Genomic DNA, 27196 nt, shown 5'->3' with positions numbered 1-27196 from the left:
GACTTTAAGCAAGGGAAATCATCAGGGATGAGCCCGGCTTAATCAGGTAAGTCCTTAAAAGAAACTGGGCATCCTGTAGTCCCAGCTCGTCGAGGTGGGAGGATTGCTTGAGCCCGGAGGCTTGAGATCATAGTGAGCTATGACTATACCACTGTACTCCGGCCTAGGTGAGAGTGAGACTCCATCTCTTAAAAAAAAAAAAAAAAAAAAAAAAAAAAAGAACGGGCTCTTCCCAGAGTCAGAGATTAGAAATGTGAGAGAAATTGAAGAGTCTGAAGTTGGGCTGGCTTTGAAGATGAAAGGGCCACCTGCGTGAAGATGGCCTTTAGCTGCTGAGGGCACCCAGCTGACAGCAAGGAAATCGGGATTCTCGTATAACCGTGAGAGCTGCGAAAAGGATCTCAAGATCCAAATAAGAACCCGGCTGGCTGGGTGCGGTGGCTCACGCCTGTAATCCCAGCACTTTGGGAGGCCAAGGCGGGCAGATCACCTGAGGTTAGGAGTTCGAGACCAGCCTGATCAACACGGAGAAACCCCGTCTCTACTAAAAATACAAAATTAGCCAGGCGTGGTGGTGCATGCCTGTAATCCCAGCTACTCGGGAGACTGAGGCAGCAGAATCGCTGGAACCGGGAATTGGAGGTTGCGGTGAGCCAGGGTCACACCATTGCACTCCAGCCTGGGCAACAAGAGCGAAACTCCGTCACAAAGAAAAAAAAAAATCCGGCTAGCCAATGAAGTTAGTCTTGCTAGATTCTGAGCAGAGAACCCAGATACCCAGCGCCCAGACTTCATACCTACAGAACTGTGAGTGGATAAATGAGCGTTGTTAAAAGCTGCTAAGTGTGATAATGTGTTACACAGCAACATAAAACTAATAGATTTCTTTCTTTCTTTTTTTTGAGACGGAGTCTTGCTTTGTGGCCCAGGCTGGAGTGCAGTGGCGGGATCTCAGCTCACTGCAAGCTCTGCCTCCCGGGTTCATGCCATTCTCCTGCCTCAGCCTGCCCAGTAGCTGGGACTACAGGCGCCTGCCACCACTCCCGGCTAACTTTTTTTTTTGTATTTTCAGTATTTTCAGTAGAGACGGGGTTTCACCGTGTTAGCCAGGATGGTCTCAATCTCCTGACCTCGTGATCCGCCGCCTCGGCCTCCCAAAGTGCTGGGATTACAGGCGTGAGCAACCGCACCCCGCCTAAAACTAATAAATTTCTATTTGGTTGTTTGTTAAAGCAAATAACAGAATGCTAAGATGGAAATGTTACAGCAGAAAATTGGGTTGTATAGGATAGGGTGTCAAGTGCCTCTAAGAGCCACTCTCCATCTAAGCACCTTGCTCTCTCTGTCCCTTTGTTGGGGTCCTGAAACTGACTCTCTGAGGGACCCTCAAACATTTCCTCAATGGATACTTAGAAGCTAATAATTGGGCTGGGCGTAGTGGCTCACGCCTGTATTCCCAGCACTTTGGGAGGCCAAGGAGGGCGGATCACCTGAGGTCAGGAGTTCGAGACCAGTCTGACCAACATGGAGAAACTCTGTCTCTACTAAAAATACAAAATTAGCTGGGCATGGTGGTGCATGCCTGTAATCCCAGCTACTCGGGAGGCTGAGGCAGGAGAATCGCTTGAACCTAGGAGGCAGAGGTTGTGGTAAGCCGAAATCGTGCCACTGCATTCCAGCCTGGGCAACAAGAGTGAAACTCTGTCTCAAAAAAAAAAGAAACTAATAATTACATTTTAGATTAATAGAAGCATATATTCCCTAAGTATGTAAATACAATTTTTTAATTTTTTTGTTTCTTTATATAAGTATAATTTATAAATACAGATATGTATTCGTAGATATTAATTTCACATTTAACATATAACAATAGCTACCAATTCATTCCTTAAACTTTTTTTTTTTTGCAGCACACATCTAGTTACTAGGAATGCAGCAATGGGGGAAAAATAAGTCCCCACTCTCCCAAGCTTTCTAGTGCAGAGGACCAGAAGAGGACCTCGAAGGTGTCTTTTCTTTTCTTTGAGATGGAGATTTGCTCTTGTTGCTCAGGCTGGAGTGCAATGGCACCATCTTGGTGGCTCACTGTAAGCTCCACCTCCCGGGTTCAGGCCAGTCTCCTGTCTCAGCCTCTCCAGTTGCTGGGATTACAGGTGTGTGCCACCATACTCGGCTAATTTTGTATTTTTAGTAGAGGCAGGGTTTCGCCATGTTGGTCAGTCTGGTCTCGAACTCCTGACCTCAGGTGATGTGCCTGCCTCAGCCTCCCAAAGTGCTGGGACTACAGGTGTGAGCCACTGTGCCTGGCCAGGTGTCTTTTCTTTTTAAAGAGAAACAGAATCATTATTTTACATATACATATATAATATGAGACCAACAAATTCCAAGATCTGCAGTCAGGAAACTGGATACCCAGGAGAGCCAGTGGTATAGATCCAGTTTGAAGGCCAGCAGGCTCAAAATCCAGGAACAGCCAATGTTTCAGGTTGAGTTCAAAGGCAGAAATAAAACCAATGTCCCAGCTAAAAGGCAGTTGGGCAGGAGGAATTCCCTATTCTTCCTGGGAGGCCAGTCTTCTGTTCTAGTCAGGCTTGCAACTGATGGGATGAGGCCCACCCACATTGGGGAGGGTAATCTGCTTTATTGGTTTTTTTTAATTAAAATTTTATATTTTTAGAGACAAGGTCTCACTATGTTGTCCATGCTGGTCTCAAACTCCTGTGTTCAAGCAATTCTTCCACCTCCATGTCCTGAATTGCTGGGATTACAGGTGCAAGCCATCATGCCTGGCACAATTTATTTATGTAAGAGTTAAACTCGGCTAGGTGCCATGGGTCACACCTGTAATCTCAGCACCTTGGGAGGCCAAGGTGGGCGGATCACTTGAGCTCACAAGTTTGAGACCAGCCTGAGTACCATGGTGAAACCCCGTCTCTACCAAAAATACAAAAAATTAGCCTGGTGTGGTGGTGCAGACCTGTGGTTCCAGCTACTCGGAAGGCAGAGGCAGGAGAATCAAGCTTAGGAGGTGGAGATTGCAGTGAGCCATGATCGTGCCATTGCACTCCAGTCTGGGCAACACAATGAGACCCCCTCAAAATATAAATAAAAATTTAAGGCCGGGCATGGTGGCTCATGTCTGTAATTCCAACACTTTGGGAGGCCAAGGCAGTTGGATCACCTGAGGTCAGGAGTTCGAGACCAGCCTAGCCAACATGGTGAAACCCAATCTCCACTAAAAATACAAAAATTAACTGTGCATGGTGGCAGGTGCCTGTAATCCCAGCTACTTGGGAGGCTGAGGCAGGAGAATCGCTTGAACCCAGGAGGCAGAGGTTGTGGTGAGCCAAGATTGTGCCATTGTACTCCAGCCAGGGCGACAAGAGTGAAACTCCGTCTCAAAAAAATTTAAATTTAAATTTAAATTTAAATTTAAAAATGTTAAACTCAGCCAGGCATGGTGGCTTACACCTGTAATTCCAGGACTTTGGGAAGTAGAGGTAGAGGGATTGCTTGAGACCAGGAGTTCAAGACCTGCTTGGGCAATATGGTGAAACCCTGTCTCTACAAAACACAGAAAAATTGGCCAGGTGTGGTAGCACATGCCTGTAGTCCCAGCTACTCAGGAGGCTGAGGTAAGAGGATCACTTGAGCCCAGGAGGTCGAGGCTGCAGTGAGCCAAGATTGTACCACTGCACTCCAGCCTGGGTGACAGAGAGAGACCCTGTCTAAAAAATAACATTAATAATAATATTAATAAGTCAAACTCATCCAATAATACACTCACAGAACACCCAGAATATTGATTGACCAAATATCTGGGCATATCATGGCCCAGTTGAATTGACACATAAAATTAACCATCACAACAGTTTAGTGTAAGAGAAAACAAAATTTAAAAATAAAGAACAATTTTCACCAAACTTAGCATAGTTACAACGAAAGAAACAGATGCAATATTTTTTGCTTAAATTTTTTTTGCACAAGTCATATATATTCAGATGGTTCAAAAATGAGAAAGTATTAAAAGGCATAGGAAAAGTCTTTGGCTTCTCTTTTTCCCCATTCCCTTAATTCCCCCTACCACCTCTACCATAGTTTTTCTTTTCTTTTTTGTTTTGTTTTGCTTATTTTGAGACAAGGTCTCACTGTGTCACCCAAGCTAGAATGCAGTGGTGCAATCATGACTCACTGCAGGCTCAGCCTCCTAGGCTCAAGTGATCCTCCCATCTCAGCCTCCTGAGTAGCTGGAACTATATAGGTATATGCTAATTTTTTAATTTTTTTGTAGAGATGAGGTCTATGTTGCACAGGCTGGCCTTAAACTCCTGGGCTCAAGTGATCCTCCCACCTCAGTCTCCAAAAGTGCTAGGATTACTGGCATGAGCCATCCCTCTTGGCTTACTTTAGTTTTTAAATGCATTCTTCCTGATTTTATGAAACTTGCAAATATGAACACAGTCTTATTTTACCTAACTTTTTACATAAAAGGTAAAATACTCATTATTCTGCAGCTCCTTTTCTCAATATATTTTGGAAATCTCTATTTTATCAGTGATTAGTTACAAATAGCACGTTTAAATTTGCATCTGCACAAAATAGGAGCTTATTTTCAAATGAGTTTATCCAACCAGGCAGGAGTACAATCTGCAAACTTCTTTTCCATTGCACCTCTAAACAAGGGAACAAGAACAAATGTAGATTTATTGGAACTCAAAGGAAGAAGAGAAAATGACATCCTTAATTGTTTTTGATCCAATGAGAAATAAAACACTTTTTGCCTAAAGCAATGTAGTATTCAACAATACGTGAAGTAGGGAATTAGAAGCAGCTGGTGATCAAAGGAAATGTTACATTAATTCAAAAAATATTTATTGACCTTTTCTTCATAATGCAATATTTAGCTATCTATTTTCTTTAAGTAAAGATGTTCAAGAAATAGCATTAAGTTTAAAAAAAAGATACAAAAAAGTTTTAATAGGATAACAATTCCCCCCCGCCCCAACTTTTTTTTTTGAGATGGGGTCTCACTCTGTCACCCAGGCTGGAATATAGTAGAGCAATCTCAGCTTACTGCAACCTCTGCCTCCCGGCTTCAAGTGATTCTCCTGCCTCAGCCTCCCAAGTAGCTGAGATTACAGGCGGCGCCACCACGTCCAGATAAATTTTTTTTTTTTAATTTTTGTATTTTTAGTAGAGATGGGGTTTCGCCATGTTGGCCAGGCTGCTCTTGAAACCCTGAGCTCAAGGAATCCTCCTGTCTCAGCCTCCCAGAGTGCTGGGATTACAGGCACGAGCCACTGTGCCCAGCCAAAGACAATCCCTTTTTAAAAACATACACAACATATACACACAACACATGTATATAAATGTCTAGAAGTGTATGTGTATACATGTATATATATACACACACATACACACACACATATGCCACCCATATATATATAGTAAAATGTGCTTAACATGCTTAACAGTGTTTATCTTTGGAATGTGGGGGGGAATATATACATATACTCAGTCATATTTTTAAGCAAAAATATAGGATTTTTAAGCAAAAATCCTATATAATGCCTTGGTAGCTCAAGGCTGCTGCTCGGAGTTCCTTACCTGGAACAGCAGTTATCCAACCTACAGTCCATATTCAGTATTAATGATGAAGGTAAAAACAGTTGAAAATCAGAACAGTTAACATTCCAGTTGATTTACCAGGATTCTATTAGTTTGGTTATATAGACAGGAGAATTCTTCTGAAGGTGGCTACTCCCTGGTAAAAAGATGAACTTCCTCTTAGAAGGCAGTGGGATAAAGAATTTAGGACAAGGACTCTGGAGATAGACTGTTAGTTTGGGCCTATCCAAATGGGTCTACTCTTTACCTAAGACCTTTAAAAGGGAAAAGTGCATGGACCTTGGAGCCCAACAGTCTTGTCTTCCAGTTCTGGTTTTGCCACTTCCTCTCTCTAAGCTACAACATCTTCATTGTACTAACCCCTACCCTATAAAATAATTGTGAGGAAAGACATACACACACACACCCACATACACTGTATGTCACATAGTGCCTGATAAATAGTAAGTGCTTAATAAATATTAGTTCCTTTATCCCTAAAGAGAAAACCATCCTCATCCTTTATAAGCTGCCTTTCATGAAAATGTTCCTGCTTTATTTCCATAGCCTTTAAAATATTGTAGACACTCATTTCTTTCTCTCTCTCTCTCTTTTTTTTTTTTTTTTTTGGAGACAGAGTCTTGCTCTGTCACCCAGGCTCACCTGCAGTGGCATGATCTTGGCTCACTGCAACCTCCACCTCCCAGGTTCCACAGGTTCAAGTGACTTTCATGCCTCAGCCTCCCAATGGGTGTGGGCCACCAAACCTGGCTAATTTTTGTATTTTTAATAGAGACAGGGTTTCGCCATGTTGTCCAGCTTGTCTCGAACTCCTGACCTCAAGTGATCTGCCCAACTATGTCTCCCAAAGTGCTGGGATTATAGGCATGAGCCATGGCACCTAGCCCTAGACATTTATTTCTTTTTTGTTTGTTTTTTATTGTTCATTTGTTTTTTGATACAGAGTATCACTCTCACCCAGGCTGGAGTGCAGTGGCATGATCTCGGCTACTGCAACCTCTGCCTCCCAGTTTCAAGCGAGTCTCCTGCCTCAGTCTCCTGAGTAGCTGGGACTACAGGTGCATGCCACCACGCCCGGCTAATTTTTTTGTATTTTTAGTAGACACTTCTGGAGGGAAAAGGATTTTTATCGAAACCTAAACTTTACAGACAGAGGAGGAGTTCTGTTATAGACAACAAAATACCCCTGCAGAATAGGAAGCGCAGTAAGGGTAGATTTATGGAGATGATAGAAAATAGGCACCTGCATAATCTAGGAGCCAAAGCATAAGATTGCCTATCTGCTTCTCTCTCAACACACACAATTCCACCTGTCTTCACTTTTCTCTGCCATAAAACACATTTATGGTCCTGGGCTCTAGAAAAATGAGCAGGACCAGGGGAAGAAGTCAATTCTTTCCATAATCAGTGACACTAATCTTGGAGTAAGTGTGAGTGGCTGAGGCATCCCCAGTTATGGGTAGAGAGTCCTCTTCGGTGAGTTCACTCTCTGCTTGGATCAATTTTGTCTTTTCTGAGGAAATAGTATCCATGTGGCTTGGTTGAGATGTTAAAACACTGACAGCTCCACAGCACCGGGAATTGCAAAGGCGAAGGGCTCCTAGAAAACAGTAATTATACTGATGATTCAATGATGACAATTGCTAATTTTCAAATAGCTTAAGAGTCCAGGCACTAAAGTGTGAGTTACTCATGTAAATTTTTATCATCACTCTAAAGATGTTGTCCAGACTAGCTTCATGGGCATGTTAACTTCTACAGTTGCAAATGGCCCTGCACCCAGAAGAGCCCCACACTTGGTTCAATGCTCTGCTATCACCATCTGGAGAATGTTAATAATTTTTGAACAACAGACTCTGTATTTTCATTTGCACTGGGCCTCACACATCATGCAGTTGGTCTGACAGAATGTCTTCAGACTTTTTCTGTTGTCAAGAAAGGGAAACAATTCTTTCCCATACTCTGGATTCTATCCCTTTTTCAAGGTATGTTTGGTGCACAGGGATTGCTTCCCAATCCCTCTTCTGGTGTTTAGGTGGTAAAAGTGAAGTGCAGGGAAAAAAATCAAGAAAGGATTTTTTTTTTGGTCTTTTTTTTTTTTTTGGAGAAGGATATATTTTTAAAAATAGGTCACTGAACAATAAGAAGTCATGTATGGCTGGACATGGTGGCTCACGCCTACAATCCCAACACTCTGGGAGGCCGAGGTGGGCAGATCACCTGAGGTCAGGAGTTCAAGACCAGCCTGGCTAACACGCCAAAAATTCGTCTCTACTAAAAATACAAAAAAAAGTAGCCGGGCTTGTTGGCGCTGCCTGTAATCCCAGCTACTCAGGAGGCTGAGGCAGGAGAATCGCTTGAATCCAGGAGGCAAAGGTTGCAGTCAGCTGAGACAGAGCCACTGCACCACAGCTTGGGCAATGAAGAGACACTCTGTCTCAAAACAAAACAAAACAAAGTGATGAATGAGCAATGGTGATCAGAAATCAAAGACAAAAAGCAGTAGATTACCTGACTGGGTGTTGCTATAGCTTCCACGTATTTGAGACCTTTACAGAAAAAGAAAAGGAAGACCAAAGAAATTAGATTTTTTTTTTTTTTTTTTTTTTGATACAGAGTCTTGCTCGGTCACCTAGGCTGGAGTGCAGTGGCGCAATCTCGACTCACTGCAAGCTCCGCCTCCCAGGTTCACGCCATTCTCCTGCCTCAGCCTCCTGAGTAGCTGGGACTACAGGCGCCCGCCACCACGCCCGGCTAATTTTTATATTTTTAGTAGAGACGGTGTTTCGCCGTGTTAGCCAGGATGGTCTGGATCTCCTGACCTCGTGATCCGCCCGCCTTGGCTTCCCAAAGTGCTGGGATTACAGGCGTGAGCCACGGCGCCCGGCCCAGAAATTAGCTTTATCCACTTCCTGGGAGGTTAACTCTCCCTCTTCGGCCTCACAGAATCCAATGATCACTCACCAGATAGCAGAAATAGAGCATAGCTGAATGAATTTATGAAGTAAGGAAACTTATAAGTGACTTTTGTTGGGTCAGGTCCCTGACTCACTTCCAAAATGTGTGTATAGTGCATAAGTAAGGAGAAGAACACAAAAGTACCTGTCAACCCTAAGAAAGGAGGGAGACATCAATCTGCTAATTAGCTTATCAATACTTAAAAGATTTAACTGTAGTATTATGATCAGGGAACCAAATTATTTCACCACCTCCCTTCATTCTTCTTCTCCCTCCTTTCAGACCATTTTTTCTCCAGCTTCTCCTTTTCTCTTGTACCCTCCTGAAAATTTTTTAAGAGGCTAATTAAGCCTCTTCCACTCTCACCCCAAGGCCAAGACATTCGGAATTTATTCCTGCCTCTCTTTACCTGTGACAATGCAGATGGATGCACAGAAAATATACTGTTTCTGGGTCTCAGGGAATAACTGAGGGAAGGTCAGCAACAAACAGTTCAAGCAGAATGAGAGGAATCATAAAAATTCCACCCAGTATGAAGTACGCTAAAGAGAGAAAGAGAGGGGTATAAATTCTTTTCAGGGCTCTCTCTGGTTTCAGAGTCCCCCAGTTCTAAAGGTCACATAGTAAAGTTTGGTGGATGTCAGCAGGAAGAAGTAGTTGTTGAGGGAAATGAGGGGAGGGAGTACTGAGGCTCAGGTTAGTAATGACATTTAGCCTTGCCTTTTTTAATCCAGGACTTACTTGGCTTGTGTTTGGGCATCCAACACATCGTCTTACCACTGCAGTCCATGAAAAGTGCACTGACAAGAACATTGGGATCTCCAGGTAGTTCTATTTCTACCCAGGAAGAGACGAGGGAAGACCACCAAAGCAGAGTGGTAGCCGGGAAATTACAGATAACGATCATGGCCTTGTTCAGTTTCTTCATCCACAACCCATGAAGAAGCATCACCTAAGAAAGTGGAGAAAAAGGAAGGAGTTTCTTTAAATTCTCCATATTTACTTCTCGCCCTTCAAAAACAATTCCTAATGATCCCTCATTTCTAAAGCTCTCTTAAGTCTTCCATTCAAGCCCCAATATCGTCTCTATAGTTTAACTCCTTATTCATTTAACAAATACTTACTGCATGCCCATAATGTGTCATGCCTTAAGTTCTGTTATATTGTCTTTTAACTGACCCTAGTTATTATCCCCACCATTCTAGACTCCAGATTAACAGCACCTCCCCCAAGTAAGTTTATCAGGCCCTTCCCCAGCTTGAAACTCCCCTAACTCCTTTTGATTACCTCTAAATATAATCATTGGGGTAACATCCAAGCCCTTCCTTATTCTAGCCTCAGTCTATCTTTCCAGTTTTATTTGTCTGAGCATGGTGGTACAAGCCTGTAATCCCAGCTACTCACGTGGCGGAGGCAGGAGAATCACTTGAACCCGGGAGGCAGAGGTTGCAGTGAGCTGAGATCGCGCCACTGCACTCTAGCCTGGGTGACAGAGCGAGACTCCATCTCAAAAAAATAAATTAATTAAAATAAAATAAATAAATAATTTAAAAGTTTGTAAATTAAAAGTTATAGTAAGCTAAGGTTAATTTACTATTGAAGAAAAATATTTTTTACAAATTTAGTGTAGCCTAAATGTAGTGTTTATAAAATCTACAGTAGTGTACAGTATTGTCCTAGGCCTTCACATTCATTCACCACTCACTGACTCACCCAGAGCAACGTCCAGTCCTGCAAGCTCCATTCATGGTAAGTGTCCCATACAAGTATACTTTATTTTTGGTTTGGAGATGGAGTCTCGCTCTATTGCCCAGGCTGGAGTGCAGTGGCATGATCTTGGCTCACTGCAACCTCTGCCTCCTAGGTTCAAGTGATTCTCCTGCCTCAATCTCCGAAGTATCTGGGATTACAGGTGCCCGCCACCACACTGGCTAATTTTTTTGTATTTTAGTAAAGATGGAGTTTCACCATATTGGCCAGGCTGGTTTCAAACTCCTGACCTCAAGTGATCCACCTGCCTTGGCCTCCCAAAGTGTTAGTATTACAGGTGTGAGCCACTGCACCTGGCCAGGTGTACCATTTTAAAAAATCTTTTATATTGTATTTTTACTGTGCCTTTTCTATGTTTCGATATGTTTAGGTACACAAATACTTATCATTGTGTTACAATTGCCTACAATACTCAGTACAGTAACATGCTGCACAGGTTTATAGCCTAGGAGCAATAGGTTATAGCAAACAGCCTAGGTGTGTAGTAGGCTGTACCATCTAGGTTTGAATAAGTGCACTCTGTGAGTCTGCACAAGGATGAAATCACCTAACAACACATTTCTCAGAATGTATCCCTGTCATTAAACAATGAATGACTATTTAAATATGATTAAATGCATATTTAATACTAACTTTTTACTTTTACTTATAAGTAGCAAGGGAAAGTAGTGAATTATAAAATCTTCAGTTATAAATTCATATACATTCAGGAGTCAAGATGTAAAATGTATTTATTACTGTGAGCTGAAGAAAAAGAAGTTGGAAAACATTACTGTAAATATTGGCCACATGAGGGGGTTGCAAAGAAAGCGTGGAAAAGAAGATTACCAGATGAGAGAAGACTAGAGAATCTTACGATAGATTCTTATGTGATTTTTGGTACGTAATATGGAAGTTAGAAAAATTAGAACTGCATTTCTATTTCAAAATTCCTTTCATTCCTATCTACTTGTGTGAACACAATTTCTCATATCCATAAGAATGACAAACAGACATAGAGCTGATTTTGACCTCTGGTCTCATTCTAGCAGTGAGGAATATTCTTCCATGGAAACATGAATTAGAAAATATCAGTCCCAGCATGCACAGTGGCTCACGCCTGTAATCCCAACACTTTGGGAGGCCGAGGCAGGCAGAGTGCTTGAGCCCAGGAGTTCACGACCAGTTTGGGCAACATAATGAGATCCCTTGTCTCTAAGAAAAAACAAAAAACAAAAAAAAAAACTTTAGCTGGGCGTAGTGGCATCTGCCTGTGGTCCCAGCTACTTGGGAGGCTGAGGCAGGAGAATTGCTTGAACCTGGGAGGCAGAGGTTGTAGTGAGCTAAGATTGTGCCACTGCATTCCATCCTGGGCAACAGAGTGAGATGGTCTCAAAAAAGAAGGAAAAAAAGAAAAATAGAGAGAGAGAAAGAGAAAGAGAGGAAGGAAGGAAGGAAAGTAGGGAGGGAGGGAGGTAGGGAGGGAGATGTTTGGGGAGGGCAGATGGAAAAGAATAGAAAAGAAAGAAAGAGGCCAGGAGCAGTGGTTCATGCCTGTGATCCCAGCACTTTGGGAGGCCAAGGCAGGCAGATCACGAGGTCAGAAGATCGAGACCATCCTGGCCAACATGGTGAAACCCCATCTCTACTAAAAATACAAAAAAATTAGCCGGGCATGGTGGTGTGAACCTGTAGTCCCAGCTACTCAGGAGGCTGAGGCAGGAGAATCGCTTGAATCTGGGAGGTGGATGCTGCAGTGAGCCGAGATTGCGCCACTGCACTCCAGCGTGGGTGACATAGTGGGACTGTCTCAAAAAAAAAGAAAAAAAAAGAAAAAAAAAAAAAAAGAGAGAGAGGAACGGAGGAAGAATAAAAAGACTGAGTTCAAGTAAAAAAGAGAAAGATGGCCAGGCTTGGTGTCTCATGCCTGTAGTCCCAGTACTTTGGAAGGCCAAAGTGGGCAGATCACTTGAGGTCAGGAGTTCAAGACCAGCTTAGCCAACATGATAAAAACCCGTCTCTACTAAAAATACAAAAATTAACTGGGCATGGTGGCATACGCCTGTAATCCCAGCTACTCGGGAAGCTGAGGCAGGAGAATTGCTTGAACCTGGGAAGTGGAAGTTGCAATGAGCCAAGATTGTGCCACTGCACTCCAGCCTGTGTGACACAGCGAGATTCTGTCTCAAAAAAAAAAAAAAAAAAAGAGAAAAAGATGTAAAATATCTAATGTTTAAAAAAAAAGCTTGTTTTTTTTTTTTAATTTGATGATAGATTTAAATCACTATGGTATTTAGAAACCACTGAATACATTTAGAGGAGTGATGGAACACATTTTAAAATGTCATAATTCACAATATACCGGAAATCACATTTTTTACAACTGTTTAAACTTATGATGTGAAATTTTTAGATGTCAACTTAAAAATGTAGTAGTGGATACATAATTTTTCAACAGGATATGCTTTCAAAGTTTGAATACCACTGCTCTAAAGCAGTTCTTACATGTGATGAACTCCAAGGAGTCAGTCTTGCTAGTTGTGGGACATTGGGCAAGTGACATAAATTCAGCTGTTTCCTTATCTGTAAAATGGGGAGAGTAACAATACCCTATCTCAGTAGCTGTCCAACTTTGGCATTCATCAAAATAGCATGGAGGGCTTTTTAAACAGACTGCTAGATCCTCACCTCTAGAGTTTCTGATTCAGTGGGTCTAGGGCCAGGCCCTAAAATTTGTATTTCTAACAAGTTTCCAGGTGATGCTGATGCTGCTGGTCCAGGAACCACACTCTGAGAACCTTTGGCCTATCTCATAAGGTCATTGAGAAAATTTAAAACATTAGTAGATAAAATGCTTAAACTGTACTGGGACATAGCAGGTGCTAACATGTATTAGCCAATATCATCACTTAGGACTGGATTTACTGTAACAGAAAATTCTACTCCAGTGGATTAAACAGGAAGGAGTCCTATCTCATTTAATAAGAGGTCCCAAGGTAAATCATCCAGAGGTGGCACTACTGTCAAGAATGTCCCCAGCTCCTGTCTTCTTGCTCAATTGCCTTTGTCCCATGACTTTCATCATCATGGATGTATGACAGCTGCTGTTCCTCCAGGAATTCTGTCTGCGTTCCTGAGAGGCAGAAAGAAGGGCAAAAATGCACAGGGCAAAGAATTGATGGAGTGTTCCAGCCAAGTTGCTCCCTTTCAAAAAATGTTTCCTGAAACCCCCACAGTGACGCTGACTTGAATCACAATGATCAGATCCAGGTCACATGTTACCCCAACTACAAAGAAATCAGAAAAAGAAAGAATTTTTAGTTCTCTAGCCACTGTGGTGGAGGAAATCAAAGGAGAATGCAGTTTGAGACAGATAATATATTTCACTTGCCTGAAGGGTACCCATGAACACCAAGAAACTCATGCAAAATATCAAGTGTATGTGTATTTTTCTGAAGAGTCAGTCCACAGCTTTCATGAGATCCTTAGAGTCCAAAAACAAGGGCTTTCAAGCCTAGTTTCTTGATTTGAGGGCCTAAATATTTTCACAAAAATGATGTCTGCTCCTTTTCATCCCCTCTGTCTGCCATCACATTAAATCATAAAACCTGAGGGCATGGAACTCTCTTAATTGCTGTATCCTTTCCTTTTTTCTGAAAAAAAGATTCTGAATTCATTGTAAATGCTGCTTATACTATTATACACTTGTCTATAATTTGTCGTAAAGTATATTCTTTGGGGTGTGTTTTTTTTTTTTTTTTTTTTTTGAGATGGAGTCTCACTCTGTCACCCAGGCTGGAGTGCAGTGGTGCAATCTCGGCTCACTGCAAGCTCCGCCTCCCAGGTTCACACCATTCTCCTGCCTCAGTCTCCCGAGTAGCTGGGACTACAGGCACCCGCCACCACGTGCGACTAATTTTTTGTATTTTTAGTAGAGACGGGGTTTCACTGTGTTAGCCAGGATGGTCTCGATCTCCTGACCTCGTGATCTGCCCGCCTCGGCCTCCCAAAGTGCTGGGATTACATGTGTGAGCCACTGCGCCCGGCCTGGTGTGTGTAGGTTTTAAATGTGATTTCCCAAATAGATAATATACTTTTTTGTGTGTGTGTGAGACAGAGTCTTCCTCTATCACCCAGGCTGGAGTGCAATTGCACCATAATGGCTCACTACAGCCTCAAATTCCTAGGCCCAAGCCAATCTCCCACCTCAGTAACCTGAGTAGCTGGGACTACAGGCATGTGCCACTACACATAGCTAAGTTCAATTTTTTTTGTAGAGATGAGGTTTCACTATGTTGACCAGGCTGGTCTTGAACTCCTGGGCTCAAGCGATCCTCCCACCTTGGACTCCCAAAGCATGTCCTTGTATATTTTCTTCCTTTGTCATTTGCATAAAGTTGGGGAGCAAGGAATATTAACATCCGAAATAAGTTGCTGTGTCCTGAATTTCAGCCTGGCAATAATACTTGGAGATTTGTGTTCTCTGACCGAAGAAACCAGAAGGGTTGTTAAAGATGAGAGGCAGTAACTGGATTTATTTCTGGGGTGTCTGAGAGACTGACTAATTCAGGAGTAAAACCTAAACACTGAAGGATTTGCATTCTTCAACATCTGACTTTCACTTAATGGGAAGATGGAAGACTTATCAACAAAACTACTGGGATCATCTGGAATCTCATCCTGAAAACACTTAGATCAAAAGTACTAATTGTGAAGTATCAGCTGAACAGTGTATAAAACAGGTTGGAAATGAGTTAAAAAATTATTAAAATGTAAGAATTGAGAAAGTTTAAATCTATTTAAGAATAGCACATAGGTTTATATTCTGGGTAAAACGCATTTAGAAAGTTAACGTTTGCTACTCCTGACAGTAATGAGTCTGAGTTTGGTAGAAAGAGCCTTCCCATTTACAAATCAGCCAAGAGAATGTTCCACTGTGCAGAGAACAAGCGATTTACAAGAAATGGGGAATACTTTTTAAAATAACGAGCTAGGCTGGGCGCAGTGGCTCAAGCCTGTAATCCCAGCACTTTGGGAAGCCGAGGCGGGAGGATCGCTTGAGCCCAGGAGTTCGAGATCAGCCTGGGCAACATGGTGAAACTCCATCTCTACTAAAAATACATACAAAAAAAAAAAATATATATAGCAGGGGGTGGTGGTACATGTCTGTAATCCCAGCTTCTTGGGAGGCTGAGATACAAGAATCACTTGAACCCAGGAGGTGGAGGTTGCAGTAAGCCAAGATCATGCCACTGCACTCCAGCCTGCGGGACAGACTGAGGCACTATCTCAAAGAAACAACAACAAAAAAGAAATACAATAACAAGCTAAAAAACTTTAAAAAGTCAGTCTTTCAATAAAATTACTTTTTGTTTTGTCCCAACAATGTTATGTTTAACATAGTTTTGTACCACTTTTCACAGTGAATCATTTTTATTTTTTTAATATCTAACTCAAGCCCCAACTTTTTTTTGCAGTTGAGATAACCTGACTTTCAATCAGCAGATGTATTAGGTCCCTTATGTTGGCCTTAACCTCTTTATGGGTTAAGAAAATTTGGAAAAGGTAAATGGTCATTTCCAAGTTAGGCTCTCTGATGAGAAGAATTCCTGAAATTTGAAAATACACTGATCAAGTTCAGAGTCTTAGCTTTTGGTTTCTCTGCTCTTTAAACATCAGAAAAGAGAAGTGTGACAAATTGATTTTGGGCGGCCATAAAACCATGTTAAATGTTAATATGAATGGTTTCCTTAAATATGGAGTTCCCTGGTGTCAAATGGGATGTTAGAAACTGGTTAGAAATTAGTCATATTTGCAAGCTCCCTTACTAGCAGATATCATGGGTTGAACTGTGTTCCACCAAAATTCATACGTTGAAGTCCTAAAACTTGGTACCTCAGAATGTGACCCTTATTTGGAGACAGCGCCTTTAGAAAGTTAGTAGGATGTGACCTAACCCATCCTAATATGGCCAGTGTCCTTTTAAAAAGGGAAAATTTGGATACAGACATACACAGAGAGAAGACAATGTGAAGGGACATAGGAAAGAATGGCTATGTACAAGCCAAGGAGAGAAGCTGGAACAGATCTTTCCCTCATTGCCCTCAGAAGGAATCAACTCTACTGAAACCTTGATTTTGGATTTCTAGTCTCCAGAACTGTGAGACAAACACACTTTTGTTGTTTAAGTCACTCAGTTGTGATATTTTGTTACAGCAGCACTAACAAACTAGTACAGCAGGGATTCTCTGATGTTGTACAAGTTTTCTTTCACTCCTCCCATTCAAGCACTACTGTCTTCTTTCCCCATGCAAGGACACTGATGTACAAGAAAGGCTGAGCTGTGGCCGAAAAATTTCCCACTCTTTATGCTTATAAACTCTTTCCTAAATACTTGGCGTCTTTGATGTCAGAATCTCCCAAGTTTCAGCTTAACATAGAATGTGAGCCAAAGTGTTGTATGCAACTTTCATTCTGTCATTGCTTAAAAGGAAGCTGCTAAGTCACAATATTTTCTTTCCCCTTCCTGCAGGCTGTGATTCTGTTTCACCCATGTGAACAAGGCAATCCTCAGGAGGTCCAAAAGCAGCTAGAAGAACATAGACCCCTGGAGAACTTTGTGGAGAAGGGCTTCTAGAAGTCTCTGGTTTGCCCTTCAACAGCACATTTATATGACAAATAAAATTTTCTATCTTGCTTAAATCATTGTTATTTGGTCTTCATGGTACTAATCAAATAAACATCCTAACTGAAAGAAATCAGAGTAGAATTAAGGACTGATAACTAAAGGGGGGCCAAAGTTTACACACACCTACCTAGATTATTCTGAGAGTCTTTTGACTGATTTTACTGTTTTTGGTCTTGTCCCTGTTCAATGCATTATCCACATTATAACTATAATCTAAGACATAATCTGGTTATGCTACCTGCCTGTTAAGAAACCACTGCCTAGAGTTGAGTTGTATTGTCTAATACAGTGGCCACTAAAATTCAATAAAAATTCAGTAGTACTAGCCACATTTCAAGTGTTTTGTTTGTTTGTTTGTTTGTTTTTTTCTTTTTTAGGCAGGGTCTCTTTCTGTCACCCAGACTGGAGTGCAGTGGCACAAATACAGCTCACTGATGCCTCGACCTCCCAGGCTCAAGCGATCCTCCCACCTCAGCCTCCCAAGTAGCTGGGACTACAGGGGCATGCCACCACGCCTGATAATTTTTTGTATTTTTTGCGAAGACAGGGTTTCATCATTTTGTCCAGGCTAGTCTCAAACTCCTGAGCTCAAGGGATATGCCCACCTCGGCCTCCAAAAGTGCTGGGATTACAGGCGTGAGCCACCATGCCCAGCCTCAAGAGTTTAATAGCCACATGTAGCTAGTGATTACTGTGTTGGACAACACAGATACAGGATAAAGTTCTATTGAACAGCATTGGGCTAGGAGATGCATGTCCCAGCCCCCCACATGTCCTGTAAAGCTTTCTCTCCAGACTTACCTGCTGTCGCCATACACTTAGTCAAGGCCACCATGCTGTTTCTCAGCCCCGCATTTGTTCATAATGCTGCTGCCAAGGAATTCTCTCTCCTCCACCTTGTCCACCTAGAAAACAATTCATTTTTTTTAAGTATTACCTTATTTACACACACCCCCAAAAAACCCCAGAAGCATTGAGTAGTTCGAGAATTAATTTTGAATACATCTTCCTTTTTATCTACTATCCCTACAAGATTAGCAGACCCAGAGAAGGGTCTTCATTTTAAAAATAAAAGATTTATAACTTAACAAAAAAACATAATCCAATTAAAAACTAGACAAAAAACTTGAATAAGCATTTCTCCAAAGATATGAAAATGCAAAGAGATACACAACATCACTAATCACTAGGGAAATGTAAATAAAAACCACAAAGAGATACCACTTCACACCCACTAGGTCACCTACCTTTAAAAAAAAAAAAAAAACCCAAGCAGAAAATAACAAATGTTGGCAAGGATGAAGAGAAATTGGAATCCTTGTGCACTGTTGGTAAGAATGCAAAATAATGTAGCTGCTATGGAAAACAGTATGGCAATTCCTCAAAAAATGAAAAATAGAATTATCATATAACCCAGTAATTCCTTTTCTGGGTATACTCTAAAGAAATGAAGGCATGTAGGCCAGGCACGGTGGCTCATGCCTGTAATCCCAGCACTTTGGGAGGCCAAGGCAGGCGGATCATGAGGTCAGGAGACTGACACCATCCTGGCTAACACGGTGAAACCCCGTCTTTACTAAAAATACAAAAACTGAACCGGGTGTGGTGGCGGGCACCGTAGTCCCAGATACTCGGGAGACTGAGACAGGAGAATGGCATGAACCCGGGAGGTGGAGCTTGCAGTGAGCCGAGATTGCGCCACTGCACTCCAGCCTGGGTGACAGAGCGAGACTCTGTCTCAAAAAAAAAAAAAGAAAAAAGAATTGAAGGCAGGATCTCAAAGAGATATTTATAAACCCTATGTTCATAGCAGCATTATTCACAATAGCCAAAAGGTGAAAGCAACCCAAGTGACTATTGACAGATGAATGGATAAACAAAATGTGGTATATACATATAGTGAAATACTATTCAACTCTAAAAAGTAAGGAATTGACATGCTACAACATGAATGAACCTTGAGAGCACTATGCTAAGTGAAACAAGCCAGCCACAAAAAGACAAATACTGTATGATTCCATTTATTTGAGGTACCTAGAGTAGTTAAATTCATAGAGACAAAAAGCAGAATGGTGATGTCCAGAGGCTGAAGGGAGAGGGGAATGGGGAGTTATTGCTTAATAGGTACAGAGTTTCAGTTTTATAAGATGAAAAGAGTTTTGCAGATAGATGGTAGTGATGGTCGCACAACAATGTGAATGTACCTAACACTACTGAACTGAACACTTAAAAACAATTAAGATAGGCCGGGAGCGGTGGCTCACACCTGTAATCCCTGCACTTTGGGAGGCGGAGGTGGGCGGATCCCGAGGTCAAGAGATCGAGACCATCCTGGCCAACATGGTGAAACCTCGTCTCTACTAAAAATACAAAAAAAATTCGCTGGGCATGGTGGCATGTGCCTGTAATCCCAGCTACACGGGAGGCTGAGGCAGGAGAATCGCTTGAACCCGGGAGGCAGAGATCGTGCCACTGCACTCCAGCCTGGTGACACAGCAAGACTCCATCTTAAAAAAACAAGCAAACAAAAAAAATGATTAAGATGCTAAATTTTATGTGTATTTTATTACAATTGTTTTAAAAAGATCCATATTTAAATCTCATTCCGAAAAAGGTAAGTCTTGAGCAAGCCCTGACTCTACCAGAACCCAGTTCACAACCATATCCTCAAACATCCCACATTCTTTTTTTTTTTTGAAGAGTCAGAGTCTTGCTCTGTCACTCCAGCTGGAGCACAGTGGCACAATCATAGCTCACTGTAACCTTGAACTCCTGGGCTCAAGCAACCTTCCACCTCAGCCTCTGGAGTATCTAGGACTATAGGTGCAAGCCATCACACTCCACTAATTTTTCTTTATTTTTTGTAATTGGGGGAAAGAGGGATGGGGTGGATGTTCTTGCTTTGTTGCCCAGGCTGTTCTCCAACTCCTGGCTTCAAGTGATCCTCCCACCTCAGCCTCCCCCAAAGTGCTGGAATTAAAGGCATAAGCCACCAAGGCTGACCTATCCCATATTCTTAAAACATACCCCATGATCCTGCTTTTCTAAAGAGAAGACCACACATGCACAAAAATGCATGCAAGGAATGACCAGCCTGGCCAACATGGCGAAACTCCATCTCTACTAAAAATACAAAAATTAGCTAAGTGTGGTGGCATGCGCCTATAGTCCCAGCTACTCGGGAGGCTGAGGCAGGAGAATCACTTAAATCCAGGAGGCAGAGGTTGTAGTGAGCTGAGATCGCAACACTGCACTCCAGCCTGGGTGACAGAGCAAGACTCTGCCTCAAAAAAGAAAACAACAACAAAAGTATGAGAAGATTCATAAAAAGACGGTTATGCTTGTTTAAATAAGGCTGAAGAGAAATGGAAAGAAGGGTAAGTGTAAAGTGGCGGTTAAGAGAAAAATCTGCTGGGCAAGAAACATCTCATTCATCTATAGAAGGGTCTTGCAATTCCTGAGTAGATGCATGTGACTAGTGGCGTGCTAGACAGGCTCTAGCCCAAGTGAAGGAGATTGGGGCAGCTGCCATGAGGCAGGCAGATCCTGGAAAGGTGGGATATTACCTAGGACTCGACTCTGACATTTGCTACAGCATCACCTGGTCTCCTGATCTCGCTTTCTGAGCAAAGCAGGTCTATAGAAAGAGAAAGAAGTTATCAGGAATAACCTAGTGCTAGTTCTGCTCACCCAGGCCAACTCCCATAAAAGTCAGTTCTGCACAATTCAGCTGCAAATAAACCTTCTCTCAATATATAAGCACCACCCAAATCCACCACCCGATACAAAGCCGAGTAAAGGCAAAATGCTCAACAAGGTGGTAGGGCCAATATAAATTTAAACATGAATGGAAGAGTGGATATGTTTACAATATGTTAGCTCATCATACAATACAAAAAATTTTTTTCTTTTCTGAGACAGGGTCTTGCTCTGTCACCCCGTCTAGGCTCTGTCACAGTCACAGCACACTGCAGCCTCAACCTCCTGGGCTCTAGCAATCCTCCCGCTTCAGCCTCCTGGGTAGCTGAGACTACAGGCACACACCACCACACCCAGCTAATTTTTTTTCTTTTTTTTTGAGACGGAGTCTTGCACTGTCATCCGGGTTGGAGTGCAATGGTGTGATCTCGGCTCACTGCAACCTCTGCCTCCCGGGTTCAAGCAGTTCTTCTGCCTCAGCCCTCCGAGTAGCTGGGATTACAGGTGCCCGCCACCACGCCCACCTAATCTTGTGTATTTTTAGTAGAGATGCGGTTTACTATATTGGCCAGACTTGTCTCGAACTCCTGACCTCTTGATCCGCCCGCCTCAGCCTCCCAAAGTGCTGGGATTACAGGCATGAGCCACCGCGCCCGGCTGCCCAGCGAATTTTTAAATTTTTTTGTAGAGACAGGGTTTCGTCACGTTGCCCAGGCTGGTATCAAACTCCTGAGCTCAAATAATCCACCTGCCTTGGCCTTCCAGCATTGGGATTACAAGTGTAAACCATGGCACCCAGCTAAAATGTGATCGTTAATCTACGTTCATCTGACCTAAAGAAATGTGACACTTTAGGAAAAAACAGACATTAGCTATTTAATAAAACAAAATTTTTCTGTGTAATAGTGTTATATACAGGGAATGAAGGAAAAATATGTTTCTTCAGTTATATGTTTAACTGTATATATATAAAATTATGTGTGTATATATTTATATATAAAGCTATATATATGTACAGTTAACTGTACATATATAATTGTGTGTGTATATATATGTGTATGTATATATGATACATACACGCAGTTATTCACTGCATTGTTTGTGATGGTGAAAGATTAGAAACAACCTAGTGTCTATCACCAGGAAATGCGTAAAGCCCAAGTGTTCATCACCAGGAAATGGCTTAAATATATTATGGTATATCCAAATACAAATGAAGACACTGTATATTAATATAGAAATCTCTTAAGATATAGTGTTAAGTGAAAAAAAGTTGGAAAGTATGCCACCTAACAAATAAATAAGAGTGAAAATAGCCGGGTGTGGTGGCTCACACCTGTAATCCCAGCACTTTGGGAGGCCAAGGTGGGCAGATCACCTGATGTCAGGAGTCCAAGACCAGCCTGGCCAACATGGCGAAACCCAGTATCTACTGAAAATACAAAAATTAGCTGGGCCCAGTGGCGCACGCCTGTAATCCCAGCTACTCAGGAGGCTGAGGCAGGAGAATCGCTTGATCTCTGGAGACAGAGGTTGCAGTGAGCCGAGATTGTACCACTGCACTCCAGCCTGAGTGACAGAGCCAGACTCCCTCTCAAAAAAAAAAAAAAAAAAATTATTCTATCATTATTTTTTTTTGCAGCAGATTCCAGGAAGTCAGCTTTCTTCTCCTTTCACTAGCTTTTCTCTTCTTCCCTCTACCATAAGCACACACATACAAGATTACTTTCAATGTCAGTAAAAATATTATTTTAAAAGGCATTTTTTTTTTTTTGAGACGGAGTCTCGCTCTGTCACCCAGGCTGGAGTGCAGTGGCGCAATCTCGGCTCACTGCAAGCTCTGTCTCCCGGGTTTACAACATTCTCCTGCCTCACCCTCCCGAATAGCTGGGACTAAAGGCGCCCTCCACCAGCCCGGCTAATTTTTTGTATTTTTAATAGAGACAGCACTTTGGGAGGCCAAGGGGGTGCAGATCATGTGTTAGCCAGGATGGTCTCCATCTCCTGACCTCGTGATCCACCCGCCTCGGCCTCCCAAAGTGCTGGGATTACAGGCATGGGCCACCGCACCCAGCAAAAGCCTATTTTGAAAGAGGTTTCTTATTTTCTTTTTTTTTTTTTCTGAGACAGGGTCTCACTCTGTCACCCAGGCTGGAGTGCAGTGGCGCAATCTCAGCTCACTGCAACCTCCGCCTCCCGGGTTCAAGTGATTCTCCTGACTCAGCCTCCTGAGTACCTGGGATTACAGGTGCAGGCCACCATGCCTGGCTAACTTTTATGTTTTTGGTAGAGACGGGGTTTCACCATGTTAACCAGGATGGTCTCGAACTCCTGACCTTGTGATCCGCCCCCACCTTGGCCTCCCAAATTCCTGGGTTTACAGGCATGAGCCACCGCCTGAAAGAGGTTTCTTTTAAGAGTCTGTTTTTACCAGCCAATGTCATCTTCCTTCCTCTCATGAACTCTACCCCTTCCTGGCTAGATTCTGATCATCCTGGTGTATTTGTCACAGACCCAAAATACAAATCTCTAGTCAACAGTATAGAGCTCTTCATGGCTTCCAAAACAAGTCATATTTCCTTCCTAGAATGTTCCTTCTCTGGAATCCTCGTGATTCACTCCTCATTCCTTAGTCTTTGCTTAAATAATGGTAAAGCCTTCCGCATTCATCCTATTTAAAACTCAACACCCATCCCTCACTCTACCCTACTCTATATTGCCCTTCTCTGATTTCTTTTTCTCCACAATACCATCACCTGACAAACTGTATTTTCCTCTAGAATAAACTCCACAAATATGGAGATGTTTGTCTTAAATGAATAAAGCCATGTCTATTCAAAACCAATTAGTCAAAATTAGTATCATATTCTTAGTTACTATTTTTTCATAAACTGTCAATTTGGTGCAACCTGGTTCTCATATCCCATTCCCCTTTTCTAGACATTCCTTTAATCAACATACTACTGAAGCTTTCCTTTTCTTTGTAATAATTTTAAAAACCCAGGTCTTTGTGATTGCAATGCTTGCTAGAGGCATCATGCAGGAAATGGCAGAAAACGGGTCCTCTTATATGCTGAACCAATAGTCCATGGAATGGTTGTGGGGGGGTCACAGATCTTGTAATCTGAAGTGCCCCATTGACTTAAAAGTAAAAAACACATGGCCGGGTGCGGTAGCTCACGCCTGTAATCCCAGCACTTTGGGAGGCCGAGGTGGATTGATCACCTGAGGTCAAGAGTTGGAGACCAGCATGGCCAACATGGTGAAACCCCGTCTCTACTTAAAATACAAAAAATTAGCTGGGTGTGGTGGTACACACCTGTAATCCCAGTTACTCGGGAGGCTGAGGCAGGAGAATCGCTTGAACCTGGGAGGCAGAGGTTACAGTGAGCCAAGACCGTGCCACTGTATTCCGGACTGGGAGACAAGAGCGAGACTTCATCTCAAAAAAAAAAAAAAAAAAAAGTAAAAAAACACAGGCCTTTATGTTTTACAGACATGAATGCAAATCCTTGGTTCTGTCACTTACTAGTTGTGGGATCTTGGACTTATTACCAGGTTAAACCCTCTAAGCCTCAGCTTTACTGTGGTTAAATGGATATAACAATATCCAATCTCTCTAACAGAGTTGTGAGGATTAAATAACAAAATTTGTAAACCTATTTAATAGTACTGGGCATATAACTCCTCAATAAATGTTATTACAATCACTGCGACAGAACAAAGATCACTGGAGGAATATTTCCAAATCGTTAGAGGTTTTAAGATCATCACAACTGTAATCTCAGCACTATGGGAGGCCAAGATGTGCGGATCACTTGAGGTCAGGAATTCAAGACCAGCCTGACCAACATGGTGAAACCTCAGCTCTACTAAGTAGCTGGGCGTGGTGGCACACACCTGAAATCCTAACTACTTGGGAGGCGGAGGCAGGAGAATCGCTTGAACCCGGGAAGCAGAGGATGCAGTGAGCCAAGTTGGCACCACTGCACTCCAGCCTGAGTGACAGAGCTAGACACCATCTCAAAAAAAGAGCACCACTGAACTTTGTAACATTAACTGACAGAAAAGACACTAGACACTAGAATTCTATGAGCCCCCAGTAGTGTCAGAAAATCCTCTTACATGGATTTTGTTTTTTGTTGAAGAAAAAAAACTTCTTAAACAGAGAAATATTGCTGGATTTCTTAGATTAGATAAGGATAAAATGAGAACTATCTTACTCTACTCGTTCCTTGTATTATTCAAGATTCAGTACCCTGCTGGTAAGTTTCATTCAGCGAATCCAGCACACACGAATTAAGTGCTAGTTAAGGTACAATGTCTCCAACAGGCACGGTGTCAGAATAATGGTTTCTGTCCATCAGAACAAAGGATGAGATGCGCCTCTTGGATTTGACTGTAGCCCAATGGTCATCATCGCTGGCTGCACATTAGTATTATCCAGGAAATTTTAAAGCTCTATAGGTGATTCTAAGGAAGAGGAGGACTGAGAGGCCGACTGTTAAGATGCACTGCTACTGTCCGATGAGCACACACTCATCCATAACCTTACACATTTCTTATTCACCTGATGCCCGGAATCATCAAACAGTGTATTCAACACAGTCACGCCATTTCTGTTTTCCAGGTAACTATCCTCCACAAGCTACTGTTATCCAGAGCAGGTAAACTCCCTAGCGTCTGTCGCTCAAGAACTTAAATCCCTCCCTGCACCCAACCCATCAACAGTGACTTATTACCATCCACAAGCCAGGCTGCTTCCCGATGCACCTTTTCTGCTGGGGAGTGCCCAGACGAGCGCCATCTGCTCCTGGGTCAGAGGAGTCCCTGCAGAGTCATCGACTTCCTCCTTTCCAAAAGCCCCGTAGGTTGCATTGGAGTCCCGAGGCGAAGCGCCGACACTTCATCTGCCCGTCACCTCCCGATTTTTGCAATATGTTTGTTCTGAACAATAATGTGTGCCCTGGAAGCCAACTCAAGTCCCAGATCTAGGTTTCTCGACATTTCCCCAAGTCCCACCTGCGTCAGGTTGTAGGCTCCGGGGCCAGTTCCTTTCGATCTGCATCAAAAAACCTGGCGATCCCGTTTGGGCACAAGAGCTCAGGGCGTTGGTCCCCGCGATCGCGGAAGCCCACTTCCAGAAAAACTCGACCACTAACAGTAAGCTTCAGGGGTCGCAAAAAGGGGCAGAAGGGTTTGTATCCCCTGGCGTCATTTCCGGGTCCGCTCTGGAAACCTCGGAGGTTTCCGTGTCTCTGTCGTTTATTCCAACTGTTAATGCTCCATGTGCCTTTGACTCTCCTCACCTTCCCTTCTAAACACACGGGGAAGAAAGGTTCAGGTTTCCCAGAGAAATTGTGTGGAAAAACCTTTAAAGTATATATACAAAGGTAGACAGAATAGTACAGTGCATCCAATGTACCTGACACATCTTCAAGAATTACTAACTCGGCCGGGCGCGGTGGCTCACGCCTGTAATCCCAACACTTTGGGAGGCCGAGACGGGCGGATCACAAGGTCAGGAGTTCGAAACCAACCTGGCCAACATAGTAAAACCTCGTCTATACTAAAAATACAAAAAACTAGTTGGGCGTGGTGGCGGGCACCTGTAATCCTAGCTACTAGGGAGGCTGAGGCAGGAGAATCGCTTGAACCTAGGAGGCGGAGGTTGTGGTTAGCCGAGATCGCGCCATTGCACTCCAGCCTGGGCAACAAGAGCGAAACTGCCCCTCAAAAAAAAAAAAAAAAAAAAAAGAAAGAAAGAAAAGAATTACCAACTCGTGGCAATTTTATTAATCTATAACCCACCTCCTCCCCTTATGTGGTTGGAAGCAAATCTTTTTAATTTTTTTTTTTTTTTTTTTGACGGAGTCTTGCTCTGTCGCCCAGGCTAGAGTGCAGTGGCGCGACCTCGGCTCACTGCAACCTCCATCTCCCGGGTTCAAGTGATTCTCCTGCCTCAGCCTCCTCAGCTTCCCGAGTAGCTGGGATTACAGGCACCCACCACCGCACCTGGCTAATTTTTGTATTTTTAGTAGAGACGAGGTTTCACCATCTTGGCCAGGCTGGTCTCAAACTCCTGACCTCATGATCCACCCGCCTCGGCCTCCCAAAGTGCTGGGATTACAGGCATGAGCCACCGAGCCCGGCCCACTCCACTTTTCCTTAAAGCAAAACCTGTCATTCTTCTGTTTCTTGCCTCTTAGTTTCTTAGTCCTTTTTTTCCTATTAGCCCTATTTGTATTTATTTGTTATTAATGCACTATGACTAATAAAAACTTGCCTAGGGTCAGAAACTTTGAGCTTTAGCAAAAACAAAAACATACACACAAAAACTCAAAAAGTTTTTTCAGATAAAGGTTTGTTTTTCAAGTACAATTAAGAGCATGATTCTGCTCAGGCGTGGAGGCTCGCGCCTGTAATCCCAGCACTCTGGGAGGCTGAGGCAGGGAGATCACTTGAGGTCAGGAC

At 42.8% G+C, this 27196-nt stretch overlaps 2 long non-coding RNA genes across 4 annotated transcripts; one reads left to right on the top strand and one right to left on the bottom strand.

Moving 5' to 3' along the window:
* The first annotated feature begins 762 nt into the window (after nucleotides 1-762).
* LOC129060176 (uncharacterized) lies at nucleotides 763-17031 on the top strand. The gene is made up of 5 exons (XR_008526661.2): nucleotides 763-807; nucleotides 9321-9411; nucleotides 11067-11235; nucleotides 14788-15077; nucleotides 16868-17031. It is a non-coding gene; the product is annotated as an uncharacterized LOC129060176 (long non-coding RNA).
* On the bottom strand, nucleotides 4989-25936 carry LOC103890844 (uncharacterized). Of its 3 annotated transcripts, XR_008526636.2 has the most exons (5): nucleotides 25465-25637; nucleotides 17825-17928; nucleotides 8996-9538; nucleotides 8140-8177; nucleotides 4989-7228 (listed from the first exon to the last, which is right to left on the bottom strand). It is a non-coding gene; the product is annotated as an uncharacterized LOC103890844 (long non-coding RNA). The 3 variants fall into 3 exon arrangements; XR_008526635.2 differs by lacking the exon at nucleotides 8140-8177; XR_002915350.3 differs by lacking the exons at nucleotides 4989-7228; nucleotides 8140-8177 and having other exon boundaries at nucleotides 8185-9538; nucleotides 25465-25936.
* Between the last annotated feature and the right edge of the window lie 1260 nt (nucleotides 25937-27196).

Source organism: Pongo abelii, chromosome 5 (assembly GCF_028885655.2).
Source record: "Pongo abelii isolate AG06213 chromosome 5, NHGRI_mPonAbe1-v2.0_pri, whole genome shotgun sequence".
NCBI classification, from domain to species: domain Eukaryota; kingdom Metazoa; phylum Chordata; class Mammalia; order Primates; family Hominidae; genus Pongo; species Pongo abelii.
Note: the sequence above shows the minus strand (reverse complement) of the source record. Positions and strands in the feature narration are given on the sequence as shown.